Source organism: Lepus europaeus, chromosome 1 (genome assembly GCF_033115175.1).
Source record: "Lepus europaeus isolate LE1 chromosome 1, mLepTim1.pri, whole genome shotgun sequence".
In the NCBI taxonomy this organism is placed as follows: domain Eukaryota; kingdom Metazoa; phylum Chordata; class Mammalia; order Lagomorpha; family Leporidae; genus Lepus; species Lepus europaeus.
Window position 1 is genome coordinate 92,619,506 of NC_084827.1, and position 17,222 is coordinate 92,636,727.

Genomic DNA, 17,222 nt, shown 5'->3' on the forward strand with positions numbered 1-17,222 from the left:
TTTAATTGAAGGACTGAGTTACAGGGAGAGGGAGAGAGAGAAAGAGAGACAGATCTTCTATCTGCTGGTGTACTCTCCAAATGACTGCGATGGCCAGAGCAGGGCCAGGTCCAAGCCAAGATCTTGTAACTCTGTCCTGGTCTCCCACATGGGTGGCAGGGGGGCCCAAGTATTTGAGCCATTCTCTGCTGCCTTCCCTGGCACGTTAGCAGAAAGCTGGATCAGAAGTGGAGCAGCCGGTACTTGAACTGGCACCCATATGTGATGCCAATGTTGCAGGTGGCAGCTTAACCTGTGTCACAACACTGGGCCCTGTGGATATTTCATATAAATGAAATACTGTAATATGTGGCCTTTTGTGTGTAGCTTTCATCGTTTCCAGTGGTCACTCATGCCATAGCATGTATCAGCACTTCATTCCTTTCTGTGTTCCACTGTACAAATATATCACATTTTGTTCTCCATCAGTTGATGGACACTTCCACCTCTAGGCTTTTTAAAAATAATTTGGTAAATATCTGTGTAAAAGTTTGTGTGGGAACATATGTTTTTAGTTCTTTTGGGTATTTTCCTAATAGTTGCAAGGTCATATGATTACTCTGTGATTAACTTTTTGAAGAACTATTGCAGATGATAGACAAGTTGCTAGTATTTAGAAATAATCACAATGATTTTAATATCACTACTGGTAGGAAACTACAAAATGTCTACATTCAGACCTATTATTTGGAAATAAAGCCATTATAAAAGTGAAATAAATATATTCCATATTGCAATTGTAAACTCTGTATATTTATCAATTCTAAGACTTATCTGCCCTGAGGTGTTTTAAACAAAGGACTATAGACATATAATTTACAGATTTTGTGTGTTCTTTAACTCACAAAAATTTGAAGGTGCTATTGGACATTAAATTTGTTTTATCCTCTTGGACTTTCAGAGAAAAAAATGCATAGCCTAAAGTAAATGTTAATTGACCCTTGTGGGAAAAACTTGGATATTGTGGTCTTTATCCTGCCAAGATTAGTCTATCATCCATCTCTAGGATGTGGAAAATATGGCCAAGAATTCATTGGAGACTAAATAGATTGATAATCAGACTTCTTTAAGGGGAGAACTGTTGGTGTGTTATCCACCCCTCTATACTCTAGGAGGACATGAGGGGTGCTCACCTCAGTGTCAGGAAGGAATGGACCCCGGAGGAATGCAGATAGAACCTCACGTGTGAACATCTGGAAGATGCAAGGACTAGAATATGATTGTCCCCCAAAAAGTGTCTGCGCATAAGGCTGCATTTGGAATTTCTCCTGTAGATGAGAGAGGAAAACAGCAATTCTAAGTTGGGACAAGTCACAGTTTGGGAAGGCAGAATGAACAGCCTTGAGGTCTAGAAGCCAACTCATGAAAAAGGGTGTCCTTGAGGGAGAGTCAGGTGAGTGAGGAGATGCAGGATTGATTGCTCAAAGCTTGAGGCTCTCAGCATGTGGGAGGAGGAGTCATAAAATGCTAAGGTGAGACTTTCCATTGGGTATGATGTATCCAGCAGTCTCCCATGACAGTTGTAACTTTTCCGGTTATGTAATAACTCTTCAGATCCTATGTATTTATTTTTAAATATAAATTTGTATATTTCAATTTATTGAAAGATATGGAGACAGAGAAGTACAGAGAAATCTCTCATGTGTTGGCTCGCTCTTAAATGCCCAAAACAGCCAGGACTGGGTTAGGCCAAAGCCAGGAGCCAGAAATTTCAGTCCAGGTTCTTCTTTATGAGTGGGAAACAATTCAATTACCAGAGCTATCACATGCTCCCTTCCAGAGTACACATTAGCAAGAAGCTGAAATTGATAGTTCTCTAAAATAGGATGTGGGCACCCCAAGCAGCATCTGAGTCTGTGTACCAAATGCTTGCCCAAAGATGCTACACATTTAAACTGACCCTAGAAAGCACAAGATAAGCTTTGGGTATGTGCCTTCTCAAAAGAGAGGACTGAACACACCTACCTTTTGTGCTGTGTTTTCCCTAGCTTGAAAGAGACTTAAACAAGGGAGAAATTTAAAATTGAATGATGGTAAAGATTCTCAATGAACAATATTGTTCCAGAGCAAGTTTTTGAATACTGGGAGGAAGAAGAGAGTAAAGATGGCCTGCAATTCTGGGCTGAGGTTGACTGGAAGCTGTAACCAGACCCAAGGCGGAGATGTGCCATGACCCTGTATAATCAGGAGCCAAGAGCAGACACATGTGCCATCTATTTTTCACCTGTGGGTTAGGGAAATGGTACATTCAGCCTTGATACTCTTTCTACATTGTGAAAGTCCACACTCTACAGGCAATCAGTAAATTTGTATTGAATGGGGATCCTGGTGTGAGTAGTGAAATGAGTCTACACACCTCATGTTCTAATGGAGTCTTTGCACATTAAAAAAATGTGCTCCTGCTAAAGCGTAAAACAAGCTTAAGCTCATTACTTGTAAGAATAACCCCTGCTACCGATGCCTGGAGGTCAAGCAGACACTGCCAGTAGAGACATGAGTTTCCCTGGACTAGACTCCCTTGAAGAGCTATTGCTGAAGGGTGACCACTACTAACTCCTGGGCTGCAATTTGCTGTTAAAGCTGGCTTTGTGATTTACAATAAGGCTGCCATGTTACTTAGAGACTCTAGGGGAGAAGCAACCAATGTAGAAGCAGGATGGAATGGTTGAGGTCCTTAAGTTCTCCTCACTGCTGGCCCCTACCTTCTCATTGTGGGTGGCTTGGAAATTTCGCACTAGATTTGTTTTCTAATTTACACATTGGCAAAGCAGTCCCTTCTGCATTGCTAACTACCTAAAGGGACAATTTCTCTCTCTCTAATTCACTCAATGCCAAGTCATCAGATTAACCTTCCTAAAATACTGTGTTTTATATATATATATATATATATATATATATATATATATATCTTCATGCTCAGAGAATATTCAGGAACTGCTTACTGCTTATTAAATGGAATCCACATTCCTTAGTCATTTACTCAAAGATCTCCAAGATGATGGCTCAACCTGCTTTTCTAGTCTGAACATATACCACTCCACCCATCTTCCCAGAAGTAGCCATGCAACACTCCAGGAATGTTTTTATGTCTCTTCTTTCTCCCCAAGTCTCATAATATTTCTGCTACCATGACAATATGGCCCTTTCTACTTGTTCTTCTATCCTATCTGATGCCAGTTTCAAATGCTTTTTTATGACCAGTGGCATCCACAAGTTAGAGATTGCCCTTCCTTAGTGCTATTTTTAAAACACAATTTATTACATGTTATCCTGCATTTTAATGGTTAAAGTGGTCAAGCCCTCAACTAAATATTTAAATCTTAAGGGTATAAATTAGATCTTATTTTTCTTTATATAATTTACTGTGTTTGGTACAACATAGATGACAGTAAGGTTGGTAAGTTAAACATTTTAAAATTAATGTTAGTGTGAAAGTACTAAATGATATCTAAGTTTTTTCATTTAAAATTGGTTAACTTTGTTATTTTAATTATAAATTTTTAAAAGAATGGATTAGTGATTACTGGTTATAGCATTAAATAACAGTGTACAACACATTAAAGACAGAGATCCTACATAATATATTTTTTTAAAATTAATTAATTTTCTATACCATTTCCAATTTAACACCAGGTTTTTTTTTCATTTCCAATTCTCTTTATATACAGAAGATCGATTCAGTATATAATTAGTAAAAATTATTATATTTTTCTATAATATTTTATTATATTTACAGCAAATTGGGATCACTTCTTTCTCTCTGACTTCTTCCACTTCTTAGAAAAGAGCAATATATAATATAGTACCAGCAGCATGAATATGCTTTATAACAAATGCCTCCTTTTTTTGACTTCTGATCAGATTACCTTTGTACAATACTGATTCTAGTAGCTACCACACTTTCTGGTCTGTAGTGAATAGATGCCATTATTTACTGCCTTCTGCCATCTCCAATATGGTTGAATCAATAAGTCCAAAAAGACTTTAAGAGGGGGAAGTTCACCTAAGAAAGTCATGGGAGAATAGGTTTGAGGGTGCCTGCACCTGTCCAGAGTGGGAAAGGAAGTTAATATATAAATTCACAGACAAAGATATTTTTCTTAGGAATCACTGCAAATCCATGGTCAGTCACAAACCCTCCCCTCATTATAAATGCATTCTGAGTGTGTTTTATCTTCTACCCCAGAAGAAGACATTTTAAAATGACATTTAAACAAGATACCAAATATGGCTAGAACAAAGATTTTCAGTGGTGTTGTTTCACCTGATATGACTAGAAATGATTCCTCTTTGAATGTTGACAGAATTGATGAATCTGTATTTTCCATATCTAGTTTCTCCCTATCTTGCAAAATGTCACCAGATTTATCTTGCTCACACACACCCCTATGGATGTCAATGGTTGTTGACCTTCAGCACACATTAGAATGAACTGGTGAGATTTTTAAACATCCTGATGCCTGCACCCTCTGAATTAGAAGTGCTATATACAGTGAGGCCCAAGTGTTGGCATCCATTTTAAAGCTTCTCAAATGCAATGAGCATTAAGTACCACTATATTGGATAATTTTTCAAGAACTCAGGTTAGGAAATGACGGGGACAATGGTGTGGAATACAGAATAAGAAGGAGAGAATTGAGCCCATTGAGGTGTTGCTTGCAGATGTCCTGGGAAGGGAGATACAGTTTTGACTCTCTGAGTGTGAAAGGGGACTGAACCACATTACCCACGCTTGCCAGTTACAGTCCCTTAGCCACACTCATTGTGGTTTATCTGATTTTGGCCTTGGTGCCAACAGTCATTTCTTTCACAGGATCCTAGTGGTTGGTGTCTTTGTAGGTCTCTGCTTTCACTCTGCGCCTGTATGTCCCAATCCTGTCTCTTCCTATAGACACGAGCTCTGAGAAGCAGTGTTACAAGAGCAAAGCTTTATTGACTGATAATTTTTCCCACTGATAGAAATTAAAAATTAAAGAGGGAAATATAATTTTGTCTGTCATAGCTACTCATTAGCTCTTTCTCCACAGGGCAGAATTAGGTTCAATATATGTCACATAGTGTACCTGCCAATATCTGTGTCCCAAATAGAGATTCTTGAAGGAGATAAATGATACTGCTACAAGTGAACAGATACCGTGATGCCCCTCACTCATTAAGGAGGTCTTAACATCTAGGTTTTGCTACAGGATCTAGGGTGGGCTTTATTGAAGCACTCTATGACTGTGCTTTTGAAAATATTTTCCTCTAGTCATCATAATGAGGTAATGTATTAGGTAATGTCTTGAAAAATGGCCAAAGGGCTAAAATGTCAGCTTTACAGCTCACATACCTGAAAATACCAATGTTGGTTATTATTTTTATACTACTATGTCTTTGGAATGCCTCATAAACAGAAATTAATAGTGACAACTCTGTGCATGTACTTAAACCCAATTCAACAAAGGATGCTAAGAAAAACTAAGGCCACTAGCTTAACACTTGAGACAGGAGTTTTTCTATCTCTTTTATCTCATTCAAGGTACATTCCTAGCCCCATTTTTCTTCACCATCAGAACCAACTTTAATTGCCCAAGGTACACTAAAACCCATGAAGAGTTCCCCATCACATTACTTTTTTCCTAAGCAGACTTTAATCCCAAAGATTCTTATAAAACATTACACAAGACAGCATGCAGCATAGAAAAAAAAAAAACTCACACAGGAAGTGTCCCAGTTTTTAAACTGGCAGGGCATTGGTATTCTGAAATCTCCAATTTGAATGTAACACACATATCTTCATATATAGTAACCTGATAAAAAAAGACTTAAGACCTAAAGAAATGGTGCAAGACCACCATTTTAGGAACTTATTAGAAAGTGAAAAGACAATTTAATATCCGGGACCAAAAGAAAAAAAAAAAAACCATTGATTTGACTGAGTTCTATGCAGAAATAACTCCAGCAAGGATGACCTTCAAATGCAAAGTTTATCCCTTTCTCCCAGATTTTGAAACCAAATAATAACAGTTAATAAAATGTGAATTCAGTGGCTGGCATTGTGGTACTGTGGATTAAGCTAGTATGTGCAAATCCAGCATCCCATATGGGCAAGAGTTTGAGTACCAGCTGCTCCTCTTCAGATCCAGCTCCTTGATAATGTGCCTAGGAAGGCAATAGAAGATATTCCAATCACTTGGGGTCTCTGCCACTCATGTGCGAGACCTGGATAGATCTCCTGGCTTCAGCCTGGCCCAGCCCCAACTGTTGCACCATTTGGGGAGTGAATCGGCAGATAGAAACTTTCTCTCTCTCTTTCTCTTTTTCTCTAGGTCTCTCCTTTCAAATAAATAAATAAATCTTATTAAATAAAATAAAATATGAATTTAGCATGTACTATGTATAGAACAATAACTAACAGAGCATCAAAGGGGAAACCTGTTGAAGTGAATTGGACACTATAAGAAACAGTGACTTGATCAGCTCTTGTCCTGACTGTTGATGTACAATGCAATACTTTATCCATTATAGTATTTTTTTTTATTCTAGTACTATTGCTTGAACTCTGTAATTAATACACAATTATTCTTAGGTGTTTAAATTTTAACCGAAAAGTGATCCCTGTTAAATATAAGAGTGGGAAAAAGAGAGGGAGGAGATGTACAATTTGGGACATGCTCAATCGGACTGGCCCCAAATGGTGAAGTTAGAAACGTGCCAGGGGATTCCAATACAATCCCATCAAGGTGGCATGTACCAATGCCATCTCACTAGTCCAAGTGATCAATTTCAGTTCACAATTGATCACACTGATAGGTCTAAGAGTCAAAGGGATCACACAAACAAGACTAGTGTCTGCTAATACTAACTGATAGAATCAAAAAGGGAGAGAAAGATCCAACATGGGAAGCAGGATGCACAGCAGACTCATAGAATGGCAGATGTCCTAAATAGCACTCTGGCCTCAGAATCAGCCCTTAAGGCATTCAGATCTGGCTGAAGAGCCCATGAGAAAGCCAAGACACTCTGGAAAAAAAAAAAAGAAGAAGACCTAAATGAAAGATCTCTGTGAGTGAGATCCCAGTGGAAAGAACGGGGCCATCAAAGAAGGAAAGAAGGAGGCACCTTTCTCTGAAGGGAGGACAGAACTTCCACTTTGACTATGATCCTGTTGGAATAAGATTGAAGTCGGCAAACCCTAAAGGCTTCCATAGCCTTGGCAACTCATGACTAGACCCTAGGGAGATTACTGTCGCCATGAACAAGAGTGTCAAATTGTTAAGTCAACAACAAGAGTCACTGTGTACTTACGTCTCATGTGGGATCTGTCCTTAATGTGTTGTCCAATGTGAAGTAATGCTATAACTAGTGCTGAAACAGTATTTTTACACTTTGTGTTTCTGTGTGGGTGCAAACTGATGAAATCTTTACTTAGTATCTACTGAATCGATCTTCTGTATATAAAGATAATTGAAAATAAAAAAAACCTTGGTTTTAAATTGGACATTGCATAGAAAATTAATCAATTTTTTAAAAATATCATGTAGGATCTCTGTCCTTAATGTGCTGTACATTGTGATTTAATGCTATTACTAGTACTCCAACAGTATTTTTCACTTTATGTTGCTATATGGGTGCAAACTGTTGAAATCTTTACTTAATATATACTAAACTGATCTTCTATATATAAAGAGAATTGAAAATGAATCTTGATGTGAATGGAAGGGGAGTGGGAGCGGGAAAGGGGAGGGTTGCGGGTGGGAGGGAAGTTATGGCAGGGGGGAAGCCATTGTAATCCATAAACTGCACTTTGGGAATTTATATTCATTAAATAAAAGTTTTTTTTTTTTAAAAAAGAACGATAAACTACCTATTAAAAATACAAAATGGTATCTCTATAGTCCTAGATTCTAGCATATTTATAACTAATCAAGGAGATACACATACATTCTCTTTACAAATTCCTTGGGCCTCAATAAAACCAATAATTTTCTTATACTATATTAATCAACTTATTCATATTCATGGTTGTCCTACTGTTAGAGATGAGCGAATATATCGTTTTGTTTTATCCTCACTGCTTCATATATTAGCTAATTCATAGAAGGTAATGGAAATACATTTGTTTAAAAATGGCCCCTGCAGCGCCGGCATCCCATATGGGCACCAGTTCTAGTCCCGGCTGCTCCTCCTCCAATCCAGCTCTCTGTTGTGGCCTAGGAAAGCAGTAGAAGATGGCCCAAGAGCTTGGGCCCCTGCACCTGCATGGGAGATCCAGAAGAAGCACCTGGCTCCTGGCTTCAGATCGGCACAGCTCTGGCCATAGCGGCCAATTAGGGGCATGAACTAATGGATAGAAGACCTCTCTCTCTCTCTGTCTCTCCCTCTCACTGTATGTAACTCTACCTCTCAAATAAATAAAATAAATCTTTAAAAAAAAAGAAAAATGGTCACTCATGGAGTATGTGTGTGCTTATATAAATAAATGTGTAATAGATACACACACATGAATTTAAATATGTTTATTTATTTATATGAAATTTTATGTGCCTAAAATTAGAAGGAAGTAAATGACCAATATGGTATAATATTTCCATCATGCTAGTGTTGAGAAAATAGGATCTTGCCCAGTTTGTCCTTTGCTGTTAAGTGCAAGTGATAACCTACCAAATATAAGGACAGAAACTGGTTTGGTCTGCATTTTAACTAAATCTTTAGTATAATAATATCCTTTATTACATTTTTAAGGACATGCCTTTCAACAGTTTTCCAATAAACAGGTTTTGGCATCACTACTTTGTTAGTGAGATCCTGAAAAGACTGTAACAAAAAGAAAGATCACTTCCATCCAAATATGCATATCTGTATTACATGAAAATGTGCCAGGAAACATGTGGTATGATGTATATTTTATTATCTGAATTAAATATTCTGAGGTCCAAAACTGAAAAAAGATGTTCCACTTTTCTTCCTGCATGTTTGGAGGCAAATGTCTTCTAAATTTGCACATCATGAGAATGGAATGTGCTCAGAGATCAGCTGAAAGTTTTTAAAAATGAGTGCTTTGCAGCTGTGGCTCAGTGCTCAGACTCAGCAGGAGACGGCAGGTCCCCTTCTGGCCATACTACAAGGAGCTCTGATGAGCTCACCAGGGAGTACAGACAACGGCACTCTCTGCCCTGACAGATTCCGGTTCAGGCTTTCAGCCAAACGGATGCAGGTGTATAGTAATAATGATATATTTTATTTACATAACACAATAGGATATGTTTCCCACTATAATCCTTTAAACAAGGCAGAAAATATCATTGTCCCCAGGTTATAGACAAGGAAATTGAACTTTGCTGAGCTTTAGTGATTTGCATGTTCCCACGTAGGAAGGAGTTAAACTGGAAGTAGGACCCAGTATCAGATCTCCTGTCAAGGTCAAAGGATCTGAGTGTTTCCAGGCCTCCAGTTTCCTGGCTATGTGACTCTCTGCAAGTTTCTCAAGCTCTCTGGTCTCAAGAAGCTTCATTAAGAGAATAAAATAAAAGCTTCTTACACTGTTGTTCTGAGGATGAAATAATGTGTGAAAGTAATTTTGTTGACAACAAGATATTACTCAAAGTTTGTGTCTGCTTATGCTTTTATCCTTCTCCAAACAGTAACTATAGTTTCCCAAAAGCATCCAGTTATAATGAAACAGGTACACAATCAATTATCTGCAATTCCCAAATACCCAGAGCTCCAAAACTCAAGGTTATTCTAACTCATTTAGTAACAAAGTTTTAGATGAACTGACAAGCCTATTTATTTTCTTATTTTTCTTTATTTAGTATGAATATTTATTTGTTAATATCTGTAATTGCTAATATAGCTTATTTTATTTCTAAAATCCAAACACCCTATATTCCAATACATATCAGCCTTAGGGATTTTTGGATGCATTATGAGGTTTGTAACAAGAACAGGATCCTATTGATCCAGTTTAGAAGCCACCACTGATGGAATATCACAGTCCTGGAAATAGATTATGCAGATTTCACAGGTTAGTGGTTCTAGGAACAGTCATAGGTTGGGTTTACTTCAATGCAGACTCAAGATAATAGCCACAGAGATGACAAACAATTCCAGTATTGATCTTCACCTTGATCCCTGGTTTGGATGTCCCTCTGAATGATTCTTCTAAGAGCAACATATTCAAGTACTAAAATCAGAAACCACAATAGAGTGTGGATGAGCAAATTCATCAGGCAATGGAGATCCCAGTTGGAGTCTCTGACCTAACATTTACCAATTCTGTACCCTTGGCAAGTTTAGCAGACTGTTAAAACCTTAGCTTGCATCCTAAAAGCAGGCATCTAAAAAACATCGTTGAGGGCTGTGGTAAATGTTAAATGGCAAAGCATATGTGAAAGAGGTTTCTGTGGAAATTGAACCATGGTAAGTGTCCAGTCAAAGTTAGATTCTTTTTCCTTTTAATTTGCTGGTATTTCCTTGGTATTTACATTAGCAGCAATTTCTACCTTAAGGTTATTTGTTAAATTTTTCTTTAAGTGGTTGATTTGTTGTGCTGGTCGTTTACTAAAATAGCCGAGGAGAGGTTTTCCTGAATCTCAATCTGGATTTGTGCCATTTTAAAGTCCAGAAAGCTGAATTGGTATAATTCCAATATTATTTTGCCAAACCATTTTTTAAGGAAACAAACTTTCTAAATAATGTATGAGGTTTCTAATGCACATGTCTCACAGTTTGCAAGAAACAGAACAAAATGCCCCTAAGTGACAAAATGTGTTTATTGTAGGTGAACTAATTACAATTTTTGAACCTGGAATATGTGAAATTGGACGGTTGGCTTGAGTCTGTGGAAAACTCTGGAGCACATCCCATACCTTGCTATGATTCATTCTGATGCTCTGGAGGCAGGAGCTCATGATAATAGCACATGAGCTTAGCATGACTAATTCACTTATGATTTTAAATAGGTCTTGAGTCAAAAGTTCTCTGCAAAGTTTGCTCACCACAAGTCATAAATGCACAACGACAGATCCCACAGTGTTCAAGTTTTTTCTCTTTTGCTGAATCAAGGAGCACAGGAGCAGCTTCTTAGAATAACAAGGAGCCTCCCAAGCAGGTGCTAGGTGATGCACTCAGCCTCTTCTCTGCAAGTGGAAGAGCAGATGCTACAAAAGGAAGGTTTGCCTATTTATGAAGGTGACCCTGTAGGTCAGGGAGGTAAAAGGAAAATTCAGTGAATGGCTATAGAACAAATAGTCATTGTAAAACAAAAATAAGCCTGTCTAGATCTCAGGAAATCAGGCAATGTTAAGACTTAAGTATGAAGAGGAAAATTTTTACAAGACAATACTCTGTGACCTGAAGATAGGAAATAAGTCCTTAAAAACACAAAAGTACACAAACTGGAAATGGTATTATTGCCAGAGCTTACTACATTAAAGTTTAAAATATCTGCCGTACAAAAAGTTCCCCAAATTAGCATAACATGGGCATGGCATCTGGTGCAGCAGTTAGGATGTCATTTGGCAAGCTTGCATCCCCTATCAGAGAGCCAGGTTTGGATTCTAGCTCTGCTTCTGATCCAGCTTCCTGCTAATGTGCACCCTGGGAGATGCAGATGGTGGCTGAAGTGCTTGCATCCCTGTCACCCACATGGGAGACTCAGATGGAATTCCTAGATCTTGGTTTTAGCCTGGCACAGCCCTGGCTGGTGCAAGCATTTGGAGAGTGAACTAATGGATGAAAGAGCTCTCTCTCTCTCTCTCTCTCTCTCTCTCTCTCTCTTTTGTTCTATCTTTCAAATAAAAAGAAGATAGATAAATTTTTAAAGGAACATAATATTAGTACAAATATTGAATACATACAAAATAATAAATATACATGTGGAGTCTTTGAAAAGTTCATTTGAAGGCATGTTATAGAAAACTTTGCATGCATTTCAATTTTTTCGTATTGAAGTAAACATATTTTTGATTATATTTTTCCATGATTTTGTGAAGTACCTTACTCATATAGTGACAGTATACAATATGCAACAAACTCCAAAATTACTCAAGTTACTTCTGAGAACAGAGCAATTGAAATAAAAGAAGAGAATGATACACAGAAGGTTTCAACTCTGTCTGTAATGTTTTATTTCATTAGTATTTTAGTCTTTCATTTCTTTAAATTGACACAACTTGGCAAACCTTAGGCCTTAATTGATTTGCATAGTGGATACACAGGTGTTTGCTATCTCAGTCCATCCTTGTGTGTTTCAAAGATTCTATGATGTATATTTAATGTAAAAATACTATTCACTTGATAAACAATTCACTTTGTGTCTACAAGAGCACACATGTGGAAGAGCTAGCCAACTTCGAAGTCCCAGGATTCTTGCCTCTTCTTCAGCAAGATCAAAGGCTGCTTCTTTGTCACTTCATTTATTCCCCACTAAGTTTTACTTCAGAGGCAAAGTGCAGTAAAGTTTATCACCAACAGAATTGACCTCTCTCTGCTCTTGGAATGGCAGAGAAAGTTTCTGTCTACCTAGCTATCTTCCATGGCCCTATAATGCATGCTTTGTTCCATTTCCTGCCCAGATCCCTACCAACTGAAAGTCCTACATAGTTTCTGCCTCTGAGTTCTGAGGTGTACTGAGGTATGACAGTAGTGTTGATTGACACCAAAAGTTGGCTACAGCTGCTGCTGCTTCCAACACTGGAAAATGTGCGCTTTAGCATCATGTCCTACTCTCTGATGCTAAACAGGCTGTTTCAGTCTTTTAATAGATTCTTGGGGGAGGAGGAAGTGGAGGCTGAGGTTAGCTTTGTTCACTTTTGTGCCTGCTTCAGTCAGTTTGGCAACTGGCACTAAGCTTCCTGTTTAGTTAGATGGTACTGTTTTCTGTTTCACACACACACACACATACACACACACACATCCCCCACAGGTTCAGGCCATGTATCTCTCTACTGAAAGTTACATGCACTGAGAAAAATCATATTTAATTTTCCACTGAGGTATACAGTCTTCAAGTGAGGTTTTTCTTTCAAGATGCAATGAGATGGATACACTGGACAGATCTCTTCCATCTTTAGCATGAAGCATTTGCAGAAGGCTGTAATGGGATCAGTCAAGCCAACTCAAACACAGAGGGTTGAACCCTTCTAGGGAAGCCTCAGTGGGACATTCATAGGACTGGAACTTTCAGATCTCCCTGCCCAGACTCCTAAAGGCAGCTAAGAGACATGGGGAACTCTGCCTTTTTCTTTCACACTGGGCTGGCTTTCTTCCAGTTTAAAAAGTCCCTGAACCTCTTAAGTCGGGTCTCTCACTCTATATTGAGAGCAGGAACTTCAGAACTCTTAGAGTAGAGGTTGCCAAACTATGATCCCATGGGTCAAATCCAACCCCCTTCCTGTTTGGCAAAGTTTTGTTGGGACACAATAATCCCCATTTCTGTACAAATTATCTATGGCTACTTTCACCCAAAAATGGTAATGTTGAATAGTGCCAACAGAGACCGTATAACCAACAAAGCCCAACATATTTTCTATCTAGTGCTTTACTGAACAAATGTGCTGATCCCTGAGTAACATAATCCTGTGGACAGTAGAACTGATTAGATTCTGATTAGATTATGCATCCTGATCATAAAGTGATAGATCCAAAATATGCTTATATTCAACTTATAACCGGTTTCTATCAAGCAAGCATCAAAGCTAGAAACCAAACGTGCACACATCATTTAATTATTTTTAAATAGGAAAAAATTAAAGAAGTTCTTTCCACAAAGTAATCCCATCTTTGATTAAACATGGTTTCCTGCTGCCCTGTTATTAACCTCTCAGCATAACCAGAGAGCTAGGGTAGACCTTTAACTTCTACCTGACTTAGCTGCTTTGCTAAAACTACAATTTCTTCCCAAACTTGTTACCCCATACCTGATGACCCCATATAGGATGACCATGACTGATGCATAGCCCAGAGTGCATGGAACGACAGCAGCACACAGTCACTTAAATGTCCTGTAAATGGGAATACTAGCAAGCGTCCCCAAGCTCTGGGTCATATATTCATCACCAGCCTGTCCCTCTGGTCTCAGAAGAGAATTCTTTCCCATGATGACCAGAGGAGCCAAATAATGTACTTCTTGTATTTCTTCAGTTCTCTGAGTTCCAAAACCAATGACTGACCTGAGTCATAGGAAAATGATCATTACAAAAAAAAAAAACCCACCCTGGACTTACTAGAGTTAACGATGTTGGTTTCCAGCCAAATTGTAACTATTAATATTATATGTGTAATAATATACCTGACCAAGTTAACTAACCCCAAAAAATCTGCTCTGGGTATCTTTTTTAATATCTGTCTGCTTTGTGGTGACTGGACTGAGAGCAGGAGACTGGAAGTCACATGACTAAAGGCAAGTCACACAACCCACAGAGACTTCATTCTGACTCTGGAAATAAAGAGTTTGACCAAATAACAAGAATGTTCTCTTAGGTTACTAAACACTTTCACTATCAATATTAGCTTATGTTTGTTATTCTATATGTTAGACAAATCTGGCATCTCCAATATTTGAGAGGCCTTCAAAGAGTTCACAGAAATGGGTATTTTGATAAAACTACGCATGGACTTTCAATTTTTTCAATAAAGAAATATATCTTTTAATGTCATTTCTCCAGAAACTTTTGGAAGTTCCCTCATACTTAAATGCCATGTAAAATACTGGAACTCGCTTGGCTGCCCTGCAGTAATCTACAAATAGCAGGTCAAAGTACGATTCTTATCTCATCATGCTCTTCTTTATGACAAAGATATTGCTTAAGTAATAGTGTATTTTAAGTGTTTGAACGTTCATTGTTTTCAAGTACTAATCTATGTTCACTACTTACCTCATCCTCTTTGTGCACTCCTTCTAGGAAAGTGATCTTAGTATGCTGTGTCATTGGTTTAAGATTAGAACAAAGCCAAGAAACATTGACAGACACCACAAGAACATCTCTGACAGTGCACCAACATAAACGAAAGCATGGTTTCATAGCATGGTCAGTAAGATGCTACAGCCTGCCTGAATCTTAGGTGCTTTCCTCAGTTACACTAGCAAGGCTCAGTTGAACCTGAATGAAGTGTTTGGCCTGTCTGAGCCCCTTTTCCCAGGCAGCTGTGTTAATCCTGGTAGAGGCCTTGTAGTGAAAACCCCAGACTCTGGCCTTTAGTTTCAGAATTCCTGTGTGGAAGAAATCTTCTGTGTTTCTAACCATATGGGCACAGGGGTGCAATTGTGTGGATTACAGTGTGTATTTTTTTGGATAAGGCTCTGCAATGTATGAATTTGTACCCTGTTAAAGTGGTGGATGGAATGTGGCAGGCTTAGGACACACTCTGTTGAAGTCTCTCCAAGTTGACAACATTTTCCCTCATGCCCAAGGGCACAGTCAGGCTTGGATTTCCTCTTCTGACATTCTCAGTGGGTTGCATGTGTACCTCTGTGGGAATGCACCTGAACAGTTAGTACTGAATGGTTGGCATGGAAATCTTGTAGAACAATGGTTAAAGAAATACTTCAGATCTGCCTGCTATGTAGCTGAGGATTTGATGTGGAAAGAAAGCAAAATCAACTTCCAACTCAGTTTGTTGTTCAAGAACACTCAGCTAGTCAATCAAGTCATTGATTTCCAAGAAGTTGAGGATTCTAATGTAACCCTGGTGTTGTAGAACTTAAGTAGAGGAGCCACAACATCAGCAGTCCTAGTGAGATACTAAATACCTAAATAAAGACAAGAATTCAACTGAAGTTAAAAACATTAGTTTTTATAGTATCTCTTCCTGATGGATTAGTTTACTTTATATGCACTGAATGGGGAACATATTATATTAGAATTAGAAAATGAAAAAAGTCAAACATCAACTGATGATCAAACATCAGTTTTGAAGATATTTTTGAGTTTTCAAGAAAATAATGTAATTAGCACAGAAATATTTTCAGACAATAACTCTTAAGTTGACAGTACTGAGTTGGTTTGATAGACTTTCATTTAGAGACAATGGTTCCCTAATTTGTGAGGACCCAGGCAGTGCTCATCTCTTTCAAAGTAGTTGTGTTTCATTTTTCTTAATGCTTTCTGATATATCATTGATATTCACAATATTATTCTGATATTCTGAGGTTCACTATGGGATTTCATTAGAAGAAAAGTTCCCACTGCTAAAATAACAGGAGAAAATTGAGGTTAGATTATTTCTGAGGATCATTATGGCTTCTCTAGCTGGTATTATAAAATAATATAAAGAAATAAGTCAGGGAGAGAACAGTGTGACATATGCAACTGGTTTTCTTTTTCGTTTTTAAAGATTTATATTTATTTGAAAGTCAGAGTTACAGAGAGGGACACACAAACACTCACACAACACACACACACACAGAGTGAGAGAGAGAGAGTGAGAATCTTCTATCCACTAGTTTACTCCCCAGAAAACCTCAATGGCCACATCTGGGCGAGGCCAAAATCAGGAGCAATGTGGCTGACAAGGGCCCAAGTACTTGGGCCATTGTCGACTGCATTACCAAGACCAGTAGCAGGGGTCTGGATCAGAAGTAGAGCAGCTAGGACTGGGATTTGGGATGCTGACATCAGAGGTGGAAGCTTTACCAGCTATGCCACAATGCTGGCCCCCAGTGCTTCTGGTTTGCTATGCAAATCCCAATCCCTATTGCATCCTATTCCCATCTTTCCTTGGTTGAAGACCTTGACTTTGTTTTAATATTTTGAGTAGCCACAAGTTCACATAAGCAGATCATCCTTGACCAAAAGTGAATCTCTATTGATCTATGCCAATTGGAATATTCTCAATCATTGGGCAGTCATTGGCTCACGTACTCTAACTCTGGGTTTTGAAGAACTACAATCTCATGGGAGTGTCTAGAAAAAAAAAATTGCTTGACAGAGAAAACCAATGCATAGTCTACAAAGTTCGTGGAGTCAAATTAAACCTTAAAATCTAAACCATCTCTCCTCTCTTCTTAGCCTCTCATGGTAGTCTTTATTTACTGTAGGTGTGGAGAAACCCACAGAAACACTTGGAGTCATATCTTTTATTTAATAGAAAACTTTTATTTAATAAATATAAATTTAAAAAGTATAACTTTTGGATTATAGTGGTTCTTCCCCCCAAAACCACCCTCCCACCCACAAACCATCCCATCTCCTACTCCCTCT